The 18766-nt window shown below is 49.2% G+C and overlaps 1 pseudogene; it reads right to left on the reverse strand.

Moving 5' to 3' along the window:
• Positions 1-1933: 1933 nt before the first annotated feature.
• LOC123129394 (uncharacterized) lies at positions 1934-13033 on the reverse strand (annotated as a pseudogene).
• Between the last annotated feature and the right edge of the window lie 5733 nt (positions 13034-18766).

Below are 18766 nucleotides of genomic sequence, written 5' to 3' on the forward strand. Positions count from 1 at the left end.
TTATTAGGGGTTTGTGTCCTGCTTGGAAGGCGGGACGGCGGCGGCTGGCTGAAGATGGAATAAGGTCCTCCCTGACTAGCCCTCATTCCGGTGGTGCATCTAGCATCGTCGGTGGGCGTGTGGAGGCGTGTCTCTAGCGGATCTATCTTTGGTGGATTTGCTCGGATTTGTTCGTGTTTATCTATGTTCGTGTGTTTTCAGGTTGGATCACTCCGATCTACAGTATTCTTCATTGACGGCGGTTGTTGTTTGGTGAACAAATTGGATATCAATATAGAGTATGTCTTGAAACAAGTATTGGAGTTGAACTACTTGCTGATTGTCTGATTGCGCTTGGAGTTGGACTACCTACAGAAATTGAAGGTCAACAACATAAGAAAATGGATTGGCTCTGGACCAGGTGGCCGGCGGCCGGGCCGCCACCGAGGCGGAGCTCTGTGGCGGCTAGGTTAGTCTCGCTAGTCCCTGACTGCGTGGCTCGATTTAAGAATTGGGGTGTGGCCGGGCTAGCAGATTGGGGATGTGGACTGCTACTGGGCTTGTGCGTGATCGTGAAGTACAAAACGAATCGTATTATTCGTATACGGGATTTCGGCTACCCGGGGCGGCCGACCATAGTCGCCCCTACCGTGGCGCCACCACTGGATCCATGCCCGGTTAGAGAGGTAAAAAATGGTGCTTATGACGTCAGTTTGGAAAAACAAATCTGGTGGTGATAGAGAAGCTATTTAAAAAAAATGTGACAGAGAAACTCATTAATAATGAGGGAGGTTAGCAACATTTCTAAAAAAAGAATGGGGGAGGTTAGCTAACGACAGAGTAATTCCGGTGAATCTTTTTTCAGTCTTGCTAAGTCGAATGGGATTTTGTTAAGTCTTAGATGATGCTATATCCGTAAGATCTTATATTGATATTCATGCATTTTTTTCTTTTTCTATCTTGCATGTTATATTACTTGACTGAGACTTGGTTAAATCTCAGTCGTCCCTAGCTACACGCATCTTTTTAATAAGACGGTCTTCCTAACAATTCAAAGTTTTATCAGGAGGCTATGTCCTTCGCCTATTATAGATGTGGAAACACCAGCGATGCCATACGGGGCTGGCAATATTTTTGTTTGCAATGGACTAGAGACAGTTTACATGTTCTCACATGGTCGTTGCTGCGTCATTCGTGAAGCTCAGCAATGGCATTGCTTGCTCGAACTAATCACCTCATAGATTACAAACGGTGGCCTGCTAGCTCGGGCAATGATGTTATAACACTCTGCCTACAAAGTTTTTGTTTTCCGTACCAAAGCTTGTGAAGTCGGGTTCCATTATCAAAGGAAATAGGTCCAGCCAGGGAAGCTGACGTTTGAGCCAAGCATGAAGAGATGACTAAACGGTCATGTACAAGACAACTGTTCAGTTACTTGGAACAAACATTAATGTTTCGCAGTGAGCTTCTAAGCTAACTGTTTGGAAGAAACTTTTCAATCCAACAAGGTGTATATCGAAAACAAGAAATGATTTCGCGATGTGCACTAGATATATAGGCGAAATCATCATAACAAGCTGGGTACATATTGCCGATGACTTCAACGACCTAGCTATTCAAATGATACGCTAGACCTATCTTCTGGGATACACTCAAGAACAAAATCTCTTTGTATGGGTGAAATCCTAGTATGTTGACAGGACCACAGTAAGACTCCTCAGCCTCTTATCCCGCGTCAATAGCATCATCTTCATCATATGCCCATTGCCGAAAAAGGCTTTCGCCCCGCTTTATAGATAAAGCCCAACATCCAAACAAAGTTCGGCCACAACACACACACACACGCATAAGTCTGACCACGAAAAGAAGTCAAAGGGTTAATACTAAGGGCACAGCTCAACAAGCCCTGAAAAGCAAAACAAAAGGCACGCACACACAGGGTGCTGCACAGCATCTAGTCTGGCTCCGGAGGAGGCGGGGGAGCGGGGGCGCCAAGCTGAAGGCCATCGATCGAAGGTCGACGATGAGGTTGTTGATGACGTCCCGGTCCTGTGGGCGGCTAAGCGGCCGCCAGAGCTGCAAGTAACCACACATTTTAAAGATGGCGTCAGTAGCACGTCGAAGAGGGACCTTCTGAATGACAAGCTTATTGCGGACGGTCCAAAGTGTCCAAGCGAGGACCCCAACGCAGAGCCATCTGAGATGGCGGTAGCGCGCGGGGGGGGGGGGAGCATGGATTTCAGCAAGCAGGCCAGGGAAGTTGGTGTTACACCACTGACCCCCAACTGTCTCGCGGAAGCAGGACCAGAGGAACTGGGCCGTATGACAGGCGAAGAAGATGTGGTTAGCATCCTCCACCGTGTCGCACAAGGGGCACATCCCGTTCCCAGGTCCATTATGCTTACGGACCTCCACGCCAGTTGGGAGGCGGCCGCGAATCCATTGCCATAAGAAGATCCGGATCTTCAAGGGCAGGCGGATATCCTAGATCAAACTGAAGGGTTCGGGTGCCGTCGAGGGGGCGATGGCCGCGTAGAGTGATTTGGTGGAAAAGCATCCCGAAGGCTCGAGCCGCCAAGACGTTATATCCGGGGAGCCAACGCCATCCATAGGGAGGAGGGCAATGTCCTGCATAAGGGTGTCCCAGGCAGCCACTTCTGGAGGCCCGAAGGGGCGTCGGAAGGCGAGGCGCCCTAAGTCAATAAGGGCCGCCTCGACAGAGATACGAGGGTCAACTGCAATTGAGAAGAGCGCAGGGAATCGCGCGGCCAAGGGGGAGTCCCCAAGCCATCGGTCCAGCCAGAACAGTGTCGAAGATCCTGTACCAACCGCTATGGAGGTGCCAATACGAAGCACTGGAAGCAGCTGGACGACGGCCTGCCAGAACTGGGAGCCGCCCGAGCGCTGACAGAAGGCAAGGGGCTGTCCACGAAGATATTTGTTCCGGATGATGGTGAGCCAGAGACCTCCGTCGCCATTGGCAATGCGCTAGAGCCAGCGGGTCAGGAGGGCTATGTTCATGCGGCGGGAGGACATGATCTCTAGACCTCCCTGGTCCTTGGGTTTGCAGATATCCGGCCAGCTAACCATATGGTACTTCTGCTTATCCCCCTCGCCAGCCCAGAAGAATCTGGATTGGTACTTGGCGATCTCCTGATGGAGGGTCTCATGGAGGCTATAGAAGCTCATGAGGAACCATAGAAGGCTAGCGAGCGAAGAGTTGATAAGGATCACCCGAGCAGCCTTTGACAGCCAGCGCCCTTTCCAGGGTTCAACACGGTGTTGCATACGGGTCACCGTGGGGCGGAGGTCCGCCACGGTGAGGCGCGAGTCGCTGATGGGGATCCCCAGGTATGTCGTGGGGAAAGAACCCAACCTACAATTAAGGCGGTCCGCTATGGATTGTGCTTCCTCGGGGAGGTACCCGAGCACCATCACTTCACTCTTATCGAAGTTAATGGTTAGGCCCAACATCTGTTGGAAGCACAGGAGGAGGAACTTGAGGTTAGCGATGTCATGGGCGGAGCCCTCCACCATAATAATGGTATCGTCCGCATATTGGAGGAGGGAGACCCCTCCCCCTCCGACGAGGTGAGGAATGATGCCATGAATATGGCCAGCATCCTTGGCCTTATCAAGGATGGACGCCAGGGCATCAACCGCCATGTTGAACAAAAAGGGGGAGAAAGGATCACCCTGACGAACCCCACAAAGGGTGGGGAAGTAGGGTCCAATGTCCCCGTTGATGTTCACAGCAGTCCGCCCGCAGGAGACAAGTTGCATGACCCTAGTCACCCAACGATCGTCGAAGCCCTTGCGAAGCAACACTTCCCGCAAGAAGGGCCAGTGAACCGTGTCGTAGGCCTTATGAAAGTCAAGCTTCAGAAACACCGCCCGATGGTGTCTCTGCCGGACCTCATGAAGTACTTCGTGGAATACCAGAACCCCATCAAGAATAAATCGGCCTTGAATGAAGGCGGATTGATTCGGGTGGGTAATGGCATCCGCGAGTAGGGTCACCCTATTGGCGTACCCTTCAGCCAAGATCTGGAAAATCACATTGATCACAGTGATTCGCCGAAATTGGCGGATGTCGGAGGCACCCGGGACCTTGGGGATGAGGGTCACGATGCCATAGTTAAGGCACCCAAGATCCATGGAACCCGAGAAGAATTCCTCAAACAGAGCCATGTGAAGGAAATATGCCCTAGAGGCAATAATAAAGTTATTATTTATTTCCTTATATCATGATAAATGTTTATTATTCATGCTAGAATTGTATTAACCGGAAACATAATACATGTGTGAATACATAGACAAACTTAGTGTCACTAGTATGCCTCTACTTGACTAGCTCGTTAATCAAAGATGGTTATGTTTCCTAACTATGAACAAAGTGTTGTTATTTGATTAACGAGGTCACATCATTGGTTGAATGATCTGATTGACATGACCCATTCCATTAGCTTAGCACCCGATCGTTTAGTATGTTGCTATTGCTTTCTTCATGACTTATACATGTTCCTATGACTATGAGATTATACAACTTCTGTTTGCCGGAGGAACACTTTGGGTGCTATCAAACGTCACAACGTAACTGGGTGATTATAAAGGAGCATTACAGGTGTCTCCAAAGGTAGATGCTGGGTTGGCATATTTCGAGATTAGGATTTGTCACTCCGATTGTCGGAGAGGTATCTCTGGGCCCTCTCGGTAATGCACATCACATAAGCCTTGCAAGCATTGTGACTAATGAGTTAGTTGCAAGATGATGTATTACGGAACGAGTAAAGAGACTTGCCGGTAACGAGATTGAACTAGGTATTGGATACCGACGATCGAATCTCGGGCAAGTAACATACCGATGACAAAGGGAACAACGTATGTTGTTATGCGGTCTGACCGATAAAGATCTTCGTAGAATATGTAGGAGCCAATATGGGCATCTAGGTCCCGCTATTGGTTATTCACCGGAGATGTGTCTCAGTCATGTCTACATTGTTCTCGAACCGTAGGGTCCGCACGCTTAACGTTACGATGACAGTTATTATGAGTTTATACATTTTGATGTACCGAAGTTAGTTCAGAGTCCCGGATGTGATCACGGACATGACGAGGAGTCTCGAAATGGTCGAGACATAAAGATTGATATATTGGATGATTATGTTCGGACACCGGAAGTGTTCCGGGTGATTTCGGAGAAAACCGGAGAGCCGGAGGGTTACCGGAACCCCACCGGGAGAAGTAATGGGCCATATGGGCTTTAGTGGAGAGAGAGAAGGGCTGCCAGAGGTGGGCCGCGCGCCACCTCCTTCCTGGTCCGAATTGGACTAGGGGAGGGGGGCGGCGCCCCCCCTTTTCCTTCTCCCACTCCACCTCTTTCCCCCTCCTAGTAGGAGTCCTACTCCTAGTACTCCTACTAGGAGGAGGACTCCTCCTTGGCGCGCCACACCTGGCCGGCCGGCCTCCTCCCCTTGCTCCTTTATATACGGGGGCAGGGGGCACCCCAAGACACACAAGTTGATCCACGTGATCGTTCCTTAGCCGTGTGCGGTGCCCCCTGCCACCATATTCCACCTCGATCATATCGTTGTAGTGCTTAGGCGAAGCCCTGCGTCGGTAGAACATCAAGATCGTCATCACGCCGTCGTGCCGACGGAACTCCTCCCCGAAGCTTTGCTGGATCGGAGCCCGGGGATCGTCATCGAGTTGTACGTGTGCTAAGAACTCGGAGGTGCCGGAGTAACGGTGCTTGGATCGGTCGGATCGGGAAGAAGACGTACGACTACTTCCTCTACGTTGTGTCAACGCTTCCGTTGCGATCTACAAGGGTACGTAGATCAGACTCTCCCCCTCGTTGCTATGCATCACCATGATCTTGCGTGTGCGTAGGAATTTTTTTGAAATTACTACGTTACCCAACAGTGGCATCCGAGCCTGGTTTTATGGTTTGATGTTATGTGCACGAGTAGAACACAAGTGAGTTGTGGACGATATAAGTCATACTGCCTACTAGCATGTCATACTTTGGTTCGGCGGTATTGTTGGACGAGACGACCCGGACCAACCTTACGCGTACGCTTACGCGAGACCGGTTCCCCCGACGTGCTTTGCACACAGGTGACTTGCGGGCGACTGTCTCTCCAACATTAGTTGAACCGAGTGTGGCTACGCCCGATCCTTGCGAAGGTTAAAACGGAGTCTATTTGACAAACTATCGTTGTGGTTTTGATGCGTAGGTGAGATTGGTTCTTGCTTAAGCCCGTAGCAGCCACATAAAACTTGCAACAACAAAGTAGAGGACGTCTAACTTGTTTTTGCAGGGCATGTTGTGATGTGATATGGTCAAGACATGATGCTAAATTTTATTGTATGAGATGATCATGTTTTGTAACCGAGTTATCAGCAACTGGCAGGAGCCATATGGTTGTCGCTTTATTGTATGCAATGCAATCGTGATGTAATGCTTTACTTTATCACTAAGCGGTAGCGATAGTCGTGGAAGCATAAGATTGGCGAGATGACAACGATGCTACGATGGAGATCAAGGTGTCGCGCCGGTGACGATGGTGATCACGACGGTGCTTCGGAGATGGAGATCACAGGCACAAGATGATGATGGTCATATCATATCACTTATATTGATTGCATGTGATGTTTATCTTTTATGCATCTTATCTTGCTTTGATTGACGGTAGCATTATAAGATGATCTCTCACTAAATTATCAAGAAGTGTTCTCCCTGAGTATGCATCGTTGCGAAAGTTCTTCGTGCTGAGACACCACATGATGATCGGGTGTGATAGGCTCTACGTTCAAATACAACGGGTGCAAAACAGTTGCACACGCGGAATACTCAGGTTATACTTGACGAGCCAAGCATATACAGATATGGCCTCGGAACACAGAGACCGAAAGGTCGAGCGTGAATCATATAGTAGATATGATCAACATAATAATGTTCACCAATGAAACTACTCCATCTCACGTGATGATCGGACATGGTTTAGTTGATTTGGATCACGTGATCACTTAGAGGATTAGATGGATGTCTATCTAAGTGGGAGTTTCTTAAGTAATATGATTAACTGAACTTAAATTTATCATGAACTTAGTACCTGATAGTATCTTGCTTGTTTATGTTGATTGTAGATAGATGGCTCGTGCTGTTGTTCCGTTGAATTTTAATGCGTTCCTTGAGAAAGCAAAGTTGAAAGATGATGGTAGCAATTACACGGACTGGGTCCGTAACTTGAGGATTATCCTCATTGCTGCACAGAAGAATTACGTCATGTAAGCACCGCTGGGTGCCAGGCCTACTGCTGGAGCAACACCAGATGTTATGAACGTATGGCAGAGCAAAGCTGATGACTACTCGATAGTTCAGTGTGCCATGCTTTACGGCTTAGAATCGGGACTTCAACGACGTTTTAAACGTCATGGAGCATATGAGATGTTTCAGGAGTTGAAGTTAATATTTCAAGCAAATGCCCGGATTGAGAGATATGAAGTCTCCAATAAGTTCTATAGCTGCAAGATGGAAGAGAACAGTTCTGTCAGTGAGCATATACTCAAAATGTCTGGGTATAATAATCACTTGATTCAATTGGGAGTTAATCTTCCAGATGATTGCGTCATTGACAGAATTCTCCAATCACTGCCACCAAGCTACAAGAGCTTTGTGATGAACTATAATATGCAAGGGATGAACAAGACTATTCCCGAGCTCTTCGCAATGCTGAAAGCTACGGAGGTAGAAATCAAAAAGGAGCATCAAGTGTTGATGGTTACCAAAACCAGTAGTTTCAAGAAAAAGGGCAAAGGGAAGAAGAAGGGGAACTTCAAGAAGAACGGCAAGCAAGTTGCTGCTTAAGAGAAGAAACCCAAGTCTGGACCTAAGCCTGAAACTGAGTGCTTCTACTGCAAGCAGACTGGTCACTGGAAGCGGAACTGCCCCAAGTATTTGGCGGATAAGAAGGATGGCAAGGTGAACAAAGGTATATGTGATATACATGTTATTGATGTGTACCTTACTAATGCTCGCAGTAGCACCTGGGTATTTGATACTGGTTCTGTTGCTAATATTTGCAACTCGAAACAGGGACTACGGATTAAGCGAAGATTGGCTAAGGATGAGGTGACGATGCGCGTGGGAAACGGTTCCAAAGTCGATGTGATCGCAGTCGGCACGCTACCTCTACATCTACCTTCGGGATTAGTATTAGACCTAAATAATTGTTATTTGGTGCCAGCATTGAGCATGAACATTATATCTGGATCTTGTTTAATGCGAGACGGTTATTCATTTAAATCAGAGAATAATGGTTGTTCTATTTATATGAGTAATATCTTTTATGGTCATGCATCCTTGAAGAGTGGTCTATTCTTGTTGAATCTCGATAGTAGTGATACACATATTCATAATGTAGAAGCCAAAAGATGCAGAGTTGATAATGATAGTGCAACTTATTTGTGGCACTGCCGTTTAGGTCATATCGGTGTAAAGCGCATGAAGAAACTCCATACTGATGGACTTTTGGAACCGGTTGATTATGAATCACTTGGTACTTGCGAACCGTGCCTCATGGGCAAGATGACTAAAACACCGTTCTCCGGTACTATGGAGAGAGCAACAGATTTGTTGGAAATCATACATACAGATGTATGCAGTCCGATGAATATTGAGGCTCGTGGCGGATATCGTTATTTTCTCACCTTCACAGATGATTTAAGCAGATATGGGTATATCTATTTAATGAAACATAAGTTTGAAGCATTTGAAAAGTTCAAAGAATTTCAGAGTGAAGTGGAAAATCATCGTAACAAGAAAATAAAGTTTCTACGATCTGATCGTGGAGGAGAATATTTGAGTTACGAGTTTGGTGTACATTTGGAAAATTGTGGAATAGTTTCGCAACTCACGCCACCCGGAACACCACAGCGTAATGGTGTGTCCGAACATCGTAATCGTACTTTACTAGATATGGTGCGATCTATGATGTCTCTTACTGATTTACCGCTATCGTTTTGGGGATACGCTAGAGACGGCCGCATTCACGTTAAATAGGGCACCATCAAAATCCGTTGAGACGACGCCTTATGAACTATGGTTTGGCAAGAAACCAAAGTTGTCGTTTCTGAAAGTTTGGGGCTGCGATGCTTATGTGAAAAAGCTTCAACCTGATAAGCTCGAACCCAAATCGGAGAAATGTGTCTGCATAGGATATCCAAAGGAAACTATTGGATACACCTTCTATCACAGATCCGAAGGCAAGACTTTTGTTGCTAAATTCGGAAACTTTCTTGAGAAGGAGTTTCTCTCGAAAGAAGTGAGTGGGAGGAAAGTAGAACTTGACGAGGTAACTGTACCTGCTCCCTTATTGGAAAGTAGTACATCACAGAAAACTGTTTCTGCGACACCTACACCAATAAGTGAGGAAGTTAATGGTAATGATCATGAAACTTCAGAACAAGATACTACTGAACCTCGTAGATCAACCAAAGCAAGATCCGCACCAGAGTGGTACGGTAATCCAGTTCTGGAAGTCATGCTGCTGGATCATGATGAACCTACGAACTATGAAGAAGCAATGATGAGCCCAGATTCCGCAAAGTGGCTTGAAGCCATGAAATCTGAGATGGGATCCATGTATGAGAACAAAGTGTGGACTTTGGTTGACTTGCCCGATGATCGGCAAGCAATTGAGAATAAATGGATCTTCAAGAAAAAGACTGACGCTGACGGTAATGTTACTGTCTATAAAGCTCGACTTGTCGCAAAAGGTTTTCGACAAGTTCAAGGGGTTGACTACGATGAGACCTTCTCACCCGTAGCGATGCTTAAGTCTGTCCGAATCATGTTAGCAATTGGCGCGTTTTATGATTATGAAATTTGGCAGATGAATGTCAAAACTGCATTCCTGAATGGATTTCTGGAAGAAGAGTTGTATATGATGCAACCGGAAGGTTGTGTCGATCCAAAGGGGGCTAACAAAGTGTGCAAGCTCCAGCGATCCATTTATGGACTGGTGCAAGCCTCTCGGAGTTGGAATAAATGTTTTGATAGTGTGATCAAAGCATTTGGTTTTATACAGACTTTTGGTGAAGCCTGTATTTACAAGAAAGTGAGTGGGAGCTCTGTAGCATTTCTGATATTATATGTAGATGACATATTGCTGATTGGAAATGATATAGAATTTCTGGATAGCATAAAGGGATACTTGAATAAGAGTTTTTCAATGAAAGACCTCGGTGAAGCTGCTTACATATTAGGCATAAAGATCTATAGAGATAGATCAAGACGCTTAATTGGACTTTCACAAAGCACAAACCTTGACAAAATTTTGAAGAAGTTCAAAATGGATCAAGCAAAGAAAGGGTTCTTGCCTGTGTTACAAGGTGTGAAGTTGAGTCAGACTCAATGCCCGACCACTGCAGAAGATAGAGAGAAAATGAAAGATGTTCCCTATGCTTCAGCCATAGGCTCTATCATGTATGCAATGCTGTGTACCAGACCTGATGTGTGCCTTGCTATAAGTTTAGCAGGGAGGTACCAAAGTAATCCAGGAATGGATCACTGGACAGCGGTCAAGAACATCCTGAAATACCTGAAGAGGACTAAGGATATGTTTCTCGTATATGGAGGTGACAAAGAGCTCACCGTAAAAGGTTACGTTGATGCAAGCTTTGACACTGATCCGGACGATTCTAAATCGCAAACCGGATACGTGTTTACATTAAACGGTGGAGCTGTCAGTTGGTGCAGTTCTAAACAAAGCGTCGTAGCGGGATCTACATGTGAAGCGGAGTACATAGCTGCTTCGGAAGCAGCGAACGAAGGAGTCTGGATGAAGGAGTTCATATCCGATCTAGGTGTCATACCTAGTGCATCGGGTCCAATGAAAATCTTTTGTGACAATACTGGTGCAATTGCCTTGGCAAAGAAATCCAGATTTCACAAGAGGACCAAACACATCAAGAGACGCTTCAATTCCATCTGGGATCTAGTCCAGGTGGGAGACATAGAGATTTGCAAGATACATATGGATCTGAATGTTGCAGACCCGTTGACTAAGCCTCTTCCACGAGCAAAACATGATCAGCACCAAGGCTCCATGGGTGTTAGAATCATTACTGTATAATCTAGATTATTAACTCTAGTGCAAGTGGGAGACTGAAGGAAATATGCCCTAGAGGCAATAATAAAGTTATTATTTATTTCCTTATATCATGATAAATGTTTATTATTCATGCTAGAATTGTATTAACCGGAAACATAATACATGTGTGAATACAAATACAAACTTAGTGTCACTAGTATGCCTCTACTTGACTAGCTCGTTAATCAAAGATGGTTATGTTTCCTAACCATGAACAAAGTGTTGTTATTTGATTAACGAGGTCACATCATTGGTTGAATGATCTGATTGACATGACCCATTCCATTAGCTTTGCACCCGATCGTTTAGTATGTTGCTATTGCTTTCTTCATGACTTATACATGTTCCTATGACTATGAGATTATACAACTCCCGTTTGCCGGAGGAACACTTTGGGTGCTACCAAACGTCACAACGTAACTGGGTGATTATAAAGGAGCATTACAGGTGTCTCCAAAGGTATATGTTCGGACGGGTCGAGACATAAATATTGATATATTGGATGACTATGTTCGGACACCGGAAGTGTTCCGGGTGATTTCGGAGAAAACCGGAGAGCCGGAGGGTTACCGGAACCCCATCGGGAGAAGTAATGGGCCATATGGGCTTTAGTGGAGAGAGAGAAGGGCTGCCAGAGGTGGGCCGCGCGCCACCTCCTCCCTGGTCCGAATTGGACTAGGGGAGGGGGGCGGCGCCCCCCCCTTTTCCTTCTCCCACTCCACCTCTTTCCCCCTCCTAGTAGGAGTCCTACTCCTACTAGGAGGAGGACTCCTCCTTGGCACGCCACACCTGGCCGGCCGGCCTCCTCCCCTTGCTCCTTTATATACGGGGGCAGGAGGCACCCCAAGACACACAAGTTGATCCACGTGATCGTTCCTTAGCCGTGTGCGGTGCCCCCTGCCACCATATTCCACCTCGATCATATCGTTGTAGTGCTTAGACGAAGCCCTGCGTCGGTAGAACATCAAGATCGTCATCACGCCGTCGTGCTGACGGAACTCCTCCCCGAAGCTTTGCTGGATCGGAGCCCGGGGATCGTCATCGAGCTGTATGTGTGCTAAGAACTCGGAGGTGCCGGAGTAACGGTGCTTGGATTGGTCGGATCGGGAAGAAGACGTACGACTACTTCCTCTACGTTGTGTCAACGCTTCTGTTGCGATCTACAAGGGTACGTAGATTAGACTCTCCCCCTCGTTGCTATGCATCACCATGATCTTGCGTGTGCGTAGGAATTTTTTTGAAATTACTACGTTCCCCAACACCATGACCTCTGGCTTGATGGTCTGCCAGAACGTCTTAAAAAATGTTACTGGCAGGCTGTCCGGCCCCGGGGCCGAGGCGGGTTTCATCCCTTTAATAGCCTGGAGAACCTCATCCTCGGTGAAGGGGGCCACTAAAGCGGCGTTGGCCGCATCAGAGACCAATTGCGCACCCGACCAAATGTCGGGGGCGAGACTAGCCCCACCCCGAGGGGTGGGGGTAAATAGGGCCTTGTAGAAGCCATCCACATGGGAGCGGATGGCCGCGGGGCGGACGAGAGGGGTCTCTCCATCCCAGAGGTAGTGGATGGAGTTGCGGCGTCGGCGGCCGTTCGCCACCACCTGAAAATATGCGGTGTTGGCATCTCCCCAGAGTACCCACTGCTGGGTACCCCGTAGACGCCAGTAGGCCTCTTCATCAGTGTAGATGGTTGACAGCTGGTCCTCAAGGTCATATCGCAACATCCACTCATCTGGAGAGATTCCAGATGTGTCGGCATGGGCGTCCAGAGCTTGAATCGCCAGCAGAAGGGCCTTTTTCCGTTCTCGGAGATCCCGGCCAAGGTTTGCACCCCACCCTTTCATGAATTGGCGGGCAAGTTTGGCACAAAAGTGCCACGAGTCAACAGCCGACATGGTGTGATGCGGGGAAGAACGGGCAGAGATCCAGCGGGCAGCCACAACCTCGCAGCCTGGTTGAGCCAGAAGAGCTCAAACCGGAAGCGTGGCGGGGAGGGGGGCACTCATCGGCGGTGGAGAGGAGGAGAGGGACATGGTCAGAGCCGATCCTGGTAATCGCCCGAAGCGAGGCTAGGGGGCAGCGTAATTCCCATTCCGGGGAAACTAGGACGCGATCCAAAACGGATCGCGTCGGGTCAGCCTGACGGTTTGTCCAAGTGAACCGGGCACCCGTTCGGTCCAATTCGCGGAGACCTAGCTCCGCGATCCAGTCATTGAATAACTGCATCTGGGGAGGTTAATCCGGTCGTTATTCTTCTCATCCGGGGATCGGATGAGGTTAAAGTCTCCGCCCACAACGACTGGGAGGAGAGAGTTGGAGATCTTCAGATGAAGCTCCTCCATGAAGGCCGGGGAGCGGCGATGATTGGCCGGGCCATAAACAACCACGACCTGCCATTTAAAGTTGAGGGCCCTCTCGAAGATCTTCATACTCACGAAGAATTCCCCCCGATCCATGCCCCCAACCTCAAAGGTGGCATCCTTCACGCCTAACAGGATGCCGCCAGAATGGCCAGTGGTCCCACTAGAAGGGAGCCAATGCCAGGCGAAGAGGTGCGGACTAAGGCACTCTAGCTCCTGGAGGGAGAATTCAGTTCACATGGTTTCCTGGATGGCAATGATGTCGATGTGTTCGTCTCGCATGTACTCGATGAGTTGGCGGCGGCGACCATCATGGCCAAAACCGCAGATGTTCTAGAAAAGGACCCGCATCTAAACCCCCATAGGGGGGCTGCTTGACCCCAAGACACGGGAGGCGCTTTGAGCGCGGAGAGCGGCAGTGCGAGAGCGAGTGCGGCCGCGTATCACACCATCAGCCACCGAAGGGCCAAAGACCACGGGTGCAGTGGATGACTCCACGGCGGGCCAGAGCAAACGTGCCCGAGTCTCAGCCAGCTTGCCGTCTAAGATCTCGCGAGCCCTAATGGCCGCAATCTGTTCTAAGGGGGGTCCAACCTCCCCCCTGAAAACTATGGCCGAGTCAGTGGCCACCTTGGCGAGGTGGCCGAGAGGGACGGCCTCAAGTGCGGAAAAGGAGCAACTGGAAGAACTGGGAGGGATGGAATCCACACCTGACTCGAGGTTCCAGGCCGCAGCCCAGAGCTCCGCGCGCTCAGCGATGGACGGACCCGGGGAGTCTGCCAGGCGGGTCGCATCGAGGCGGGCGCTGCGGCGGGACGCCGTCACCGGTGTCGAGGTAGAGCGGGGCCGCCGGACGTACGCCACCGTCGGAGGAGGGTGAGCAGCGGTCGGGGTGGTCACGACCATAGCCACCGTCGCGACCGGAGAGGTGGGAGGCGCGAGGAAAGTGCCGGAGGACCCCAGCGGAGGGAGCGGGGCGACGGGCACGGGGGTGTCGCCATCCGCTGTGTCCGCAGGTGGGGAGAGCGGAGCCGGAGCGCTGGAGGGGGGGGGGTCCCGCCACCACCCATGAGGACCGGGGAGGTCGGCTGTAGCGCCCCGAGACCGATGTGCCAGGTGTCGTGCAGTTATTCGCTGTTGTTGCGTTGTCATTGCTTGCGTGTCATGCATTGCATATCATGTCATCATGTGCATTTTGTTTGCATACATGTTTGTCTCATGCATCCGAGCATTTTCCCCGTTGTCCGTTTTGCAATCCGGCGCTTCGTTCTCCCCCGGTGGTCATTTCTACCTTTCTTTCGTGTGTGGGGATTAAACATTTCCGGATTGGACCGAGACTTGTCATGCGGCCTTGGTTTACTACCGGTAGACCGCCTGTCAAGTTTCGTACCATTTGGACTTCGTTTGATACTCTAACGATTAACCGAGGGACCGAAAAGGCCTCGTGTGTGTTGCAGCCCAACACCCCTCCAATTAGGCCCAAAACCCACCTAAGCCTGCTCCATCATCTAGAGCGTCCGATCACGATCGCGTGGCCGCAAACCGCACCTCATTTGGACTCTCCTAGCTCCCTCTACCTATATATATGTGTCCTTCCCGGATTTTTCGCGCAGATGAACCCTAACCTCCTCCTCCGCGCGCCGCCGGACAATTTCCCACCGCGCCCGGACATGTCTGCGCGTCCTCCACCTCACCCGGGCCAATCGGCGGCCGCCACATCACCACCGCCGCCACCTTCAGCCACTCAGGCTTCGCCACCTCAGCGAGAGCCGCACCCTCTCTCTCCTCCCGACGCTGCCGCCTGCGGGGCCCGAGGCAGGCCCGCCCGGGCCCAGATCCGGTCGCCGCTGCCCGACCGCGCGCCTCCGCCCGCCGTTCGTCGCTGGCGCCGCCCATCGCCGCCTCCGCCCTCTCGCCGGCACCGCCCGCCGCCTAGGCCGCCGTGCGCCGCCTCCGCCGCCCGCCGCTAAGGCCAAGCTCACCGGAGCCGGCCGCCGCCTCCATCTCGCCGGTCCGGTCACCGCAAGCCACGCCCGCGTCGCCCTGCTCCGGCCCCGGTCGCCGCCATGCCCCGCCGCTGCTTCGCCGCTCGGCCAGGCCGTCGCCGCCATCGCCGGAGCTCACGGAGCTCGCCGGAGAAGACTCCGGCCGGATCCACCCGGAGTGGACCAGATCCACCAGTCCCTCCATCCAAACGCGAGCTCGCCTCGCCCGGATCTCCTCGTCCCGCATCACCCCATCCAGTTTTCCAGAGGGTATATTTTTCACTAAGTCCCGGAATCCCAAATCCAAGTGCTCATGTTCGTGGCCTCGTAACTTTGCATCCATAGCTCCGATTCATGCATATAGCATATCAAAATGTTCGTCTCAGAGAGTACATCATTTCATTCCGTTGCATCATTTTCATTTGAGTTCATCTTGATGCCCGAAATGCTGTTAGAAGGAGGCTATTTGAGTTAATTGTCAGATCTGCTACTCCATCTTAGACATTTGTCATTTTTGCCATGATTGTTGTGTGCATGATATGCCCTGATGCTCTACATATGTTTTGTTAAGGGTTTTGTCATCTTTCTAGAGGTGCAACCCATGTATTTTTGTGATGTGTGTGGTGTCTAGTGCAAGCTTGCAAAGTGGTGCACTCGGTAATTCTGTTTTCAGGGACTTAGTAATTTCACTAAGTCCTGGGTTTGTTTATCTCATGATGCCATATGTTCATGTTGTTTCCTAGTGATCCGTGCCTCTTTTGAGGATGATCAGTAAAGGAGTTTTGGTAATATTGTAGTGCTCTATCCATCCATGCTTTTGTTTGCAATTATTGAGCACCCTAGCTTGAGTCAATCGAGCTCTACTTTGGCTACTTTGTGAATCTGGGGAGATTGTCAACTTGTTTGCGATTTTGCCGATGTTGTTGTAGTTGATCCGTGCATGCTATGTCATTGTTCTTGCCATGTCTAGCTTGCATTTTGTGCCTTCTTAATGGATGTATGCTTGTCTTGCCATGACTTGCTCCATAGTGAGTGCATCGAGCTCGTAAACATGCCTACTTGAGTTATGTTTCAGCATGTGCCAGTTTTCACTAAGTCCGAAAACAGATTATGTTTTTGCTATGTTCATGTGCTTGCTAGTATATTGTCTGATCCCTTTTGGCTCAAGGTCACTAAGGGACTTTTGTTAAGCTATTTGCGTAGCTCCATGCCATGTTTTACTTTGCCATGTTCAGGTTCTGTAGCATGTTGTTTTGCTGCTCCGAAGAGTGCTACTTCGTCTGAAATTCCAGACAAGTGTTAATTTCACTAAGTCTGAGATCTGTTTACCATATGCATTTTTGCCATGCTTGTTTGAACCTGTTAATGGATGAATTGGCCGTAGCTCAGTGCTAGACTGCCATGTATTTTGATGCCATGTTTGAGTGCTGTAACATGTTCATCTCATTGCATTTAGATGCCTACTTGCTGTAAATCGCAGACCGGTGTCATATTTGAATCGCTTGCCATTTCCAAACTGTAACTCCGATCCTGGTGTTCTTTATATCGTTTTCAAGCGATTTCATCTCATCTTTCCAGAGGCACACTTGGATTTCCAAGTTGAGGCCAGGTTCATGCATTCCTTGTCCAATCATGCATATGCATCGCATACCGCAACCCGCATATCATACCATGTTCATGTGTTGGTTGTTTACTATGTCGTGTGCTTCTTTTCCGGTGTTTGCTTCTTCGGGTTGGATCCAGTAACGTCGTGTTCTGAGGACCCGTTCGACTACATCCGTTTGTCTTTTTCATGGACTCGTTCTTCTTCCTTGCGGGATTTCAGGCAAGATGATCATACCCTCGAAATCACTTCTATCTTTGCTTGCTTAGTTGCTCGCTCTTTTGCTATGCCTATGCTGCGATACCTACCACTTGCTTATCATGCCTCCTATATTGTTGAACCAAGCCCCTAACCCACCTTGTCCTAGCAAACCGTTGGTTGGCTATGTTACCGCTTTGCTCAGCCCCTCTTATAGCGTTGTTAGTTGCAGGTGAAGATTGAAGTTTGTTCCTTGTTGGAACATGGAGATACCGTTCCTTATTGGAACATGCTTACTTGTTGGGATATCACAATATATCTTATTTAATTATTGCATCTATATACTTGGTAAAGGGTGGAAGGCTCGGCCTTATGCCTGGTGTTTTGTTCCACTCTTGCCGCCCTAGTTTCCGTCATATTGGTGTTATGTTCCCGGATTTTGCGTCCCTTATGCGGTTGGGCTATAATGGGAACCCCTTGACAGTTCGCCTTAAGTAAAGCTCTTCAAGCAATGCCCAACATTGGTTTTACCATTCGCCACCTAGCCTTTTCTTTCCCTTGGGTTCTGCAGACTCAAGGGTCATCTTTATTTTAACCTCCCCGGGCCAGTGCTCCCCTGAGTGTTGGTCCGACCGAGTAGACTGCGGGGCCACCTCGGGGCAACTTGAGGGTTGGTTTTACTCGTAGGATGTCTCATCTGAGTGTGCCCTGAGAAAGAGATATGTGCAGCTCCTATCGAGATTTGTCGGCACATTCGGGCGGTGTTGCTGGTTTAGTTTTACCCTGTCGAAATGTCTTGTCGTACCGGGATACCGAGTCTGATCGGAATGTCTCGGGTGGAGGTCTATTCCTTCGTTGACCGTGAGAGCTTGTCATGGGCTAAGTTGGGACACCCTGCAGGGATTTGAACTTTCGAAAGCCGTGCCGGCGGTTATGGGTAGATGGGAATTTGTTAACGTCCGGTTGTAGAAAACCTGAAGTTGACCTTAATTAAAATGAATCAACCGCATGTGTAACCGTGATGGTCTCTTTCCGGCGGGGTCCGGGAAGTGAACACAGTTGTTGGAGTTATGCTTGACGTAGGTTGGTTTAGGATCACTTCTTGATCATACTTTCTCGATCGTGCTTTGCCTTCTCTTCTCGCTCTCTTTTGCGTATGTTAGCCACCATATGTGCTAGTCGCTTGCTGCAGCTCCACCTCATACCTTTACCTTACCCATAAGCTTAAATAGTCTTGATCGCGAGGGTGCGAGATTTCTGAGTCCCCGTGACTCACAGATACTTCCAAAACCAGCTTGCAGGTGCCGATGAGTCCGTGCAGATGACGCAACCAAGCTAAGGAGGAGCTCGGTGAAGATCTTGTCCTTTGTGTTGTTCCGTTCTAGTTGATCAGTAGTGGAGCCCAGTTGGGGTCGATCGGGGACCTTCGTCGCATTTGGGGTTCTTCTTTTATTTTGGTTCCGTAGTCGGACCTTGATTGTA

The sequence above is a fragment of the Triticum aestivum genome, chromosome 6A, assembly GCF_018294505.1.
Source record: "Triticum aestivum cultivar Chinese Spring chromosome 6A, IWGSC CS RefSeq v2.1, whole genome shotgun sequence".
Taxonomy (NCBI): Eukaryota; Viridiplantae; Streptophyta; class Magnoliopsida; order Poales; family Poaceae; genus Triticum; species Triticum aestivum.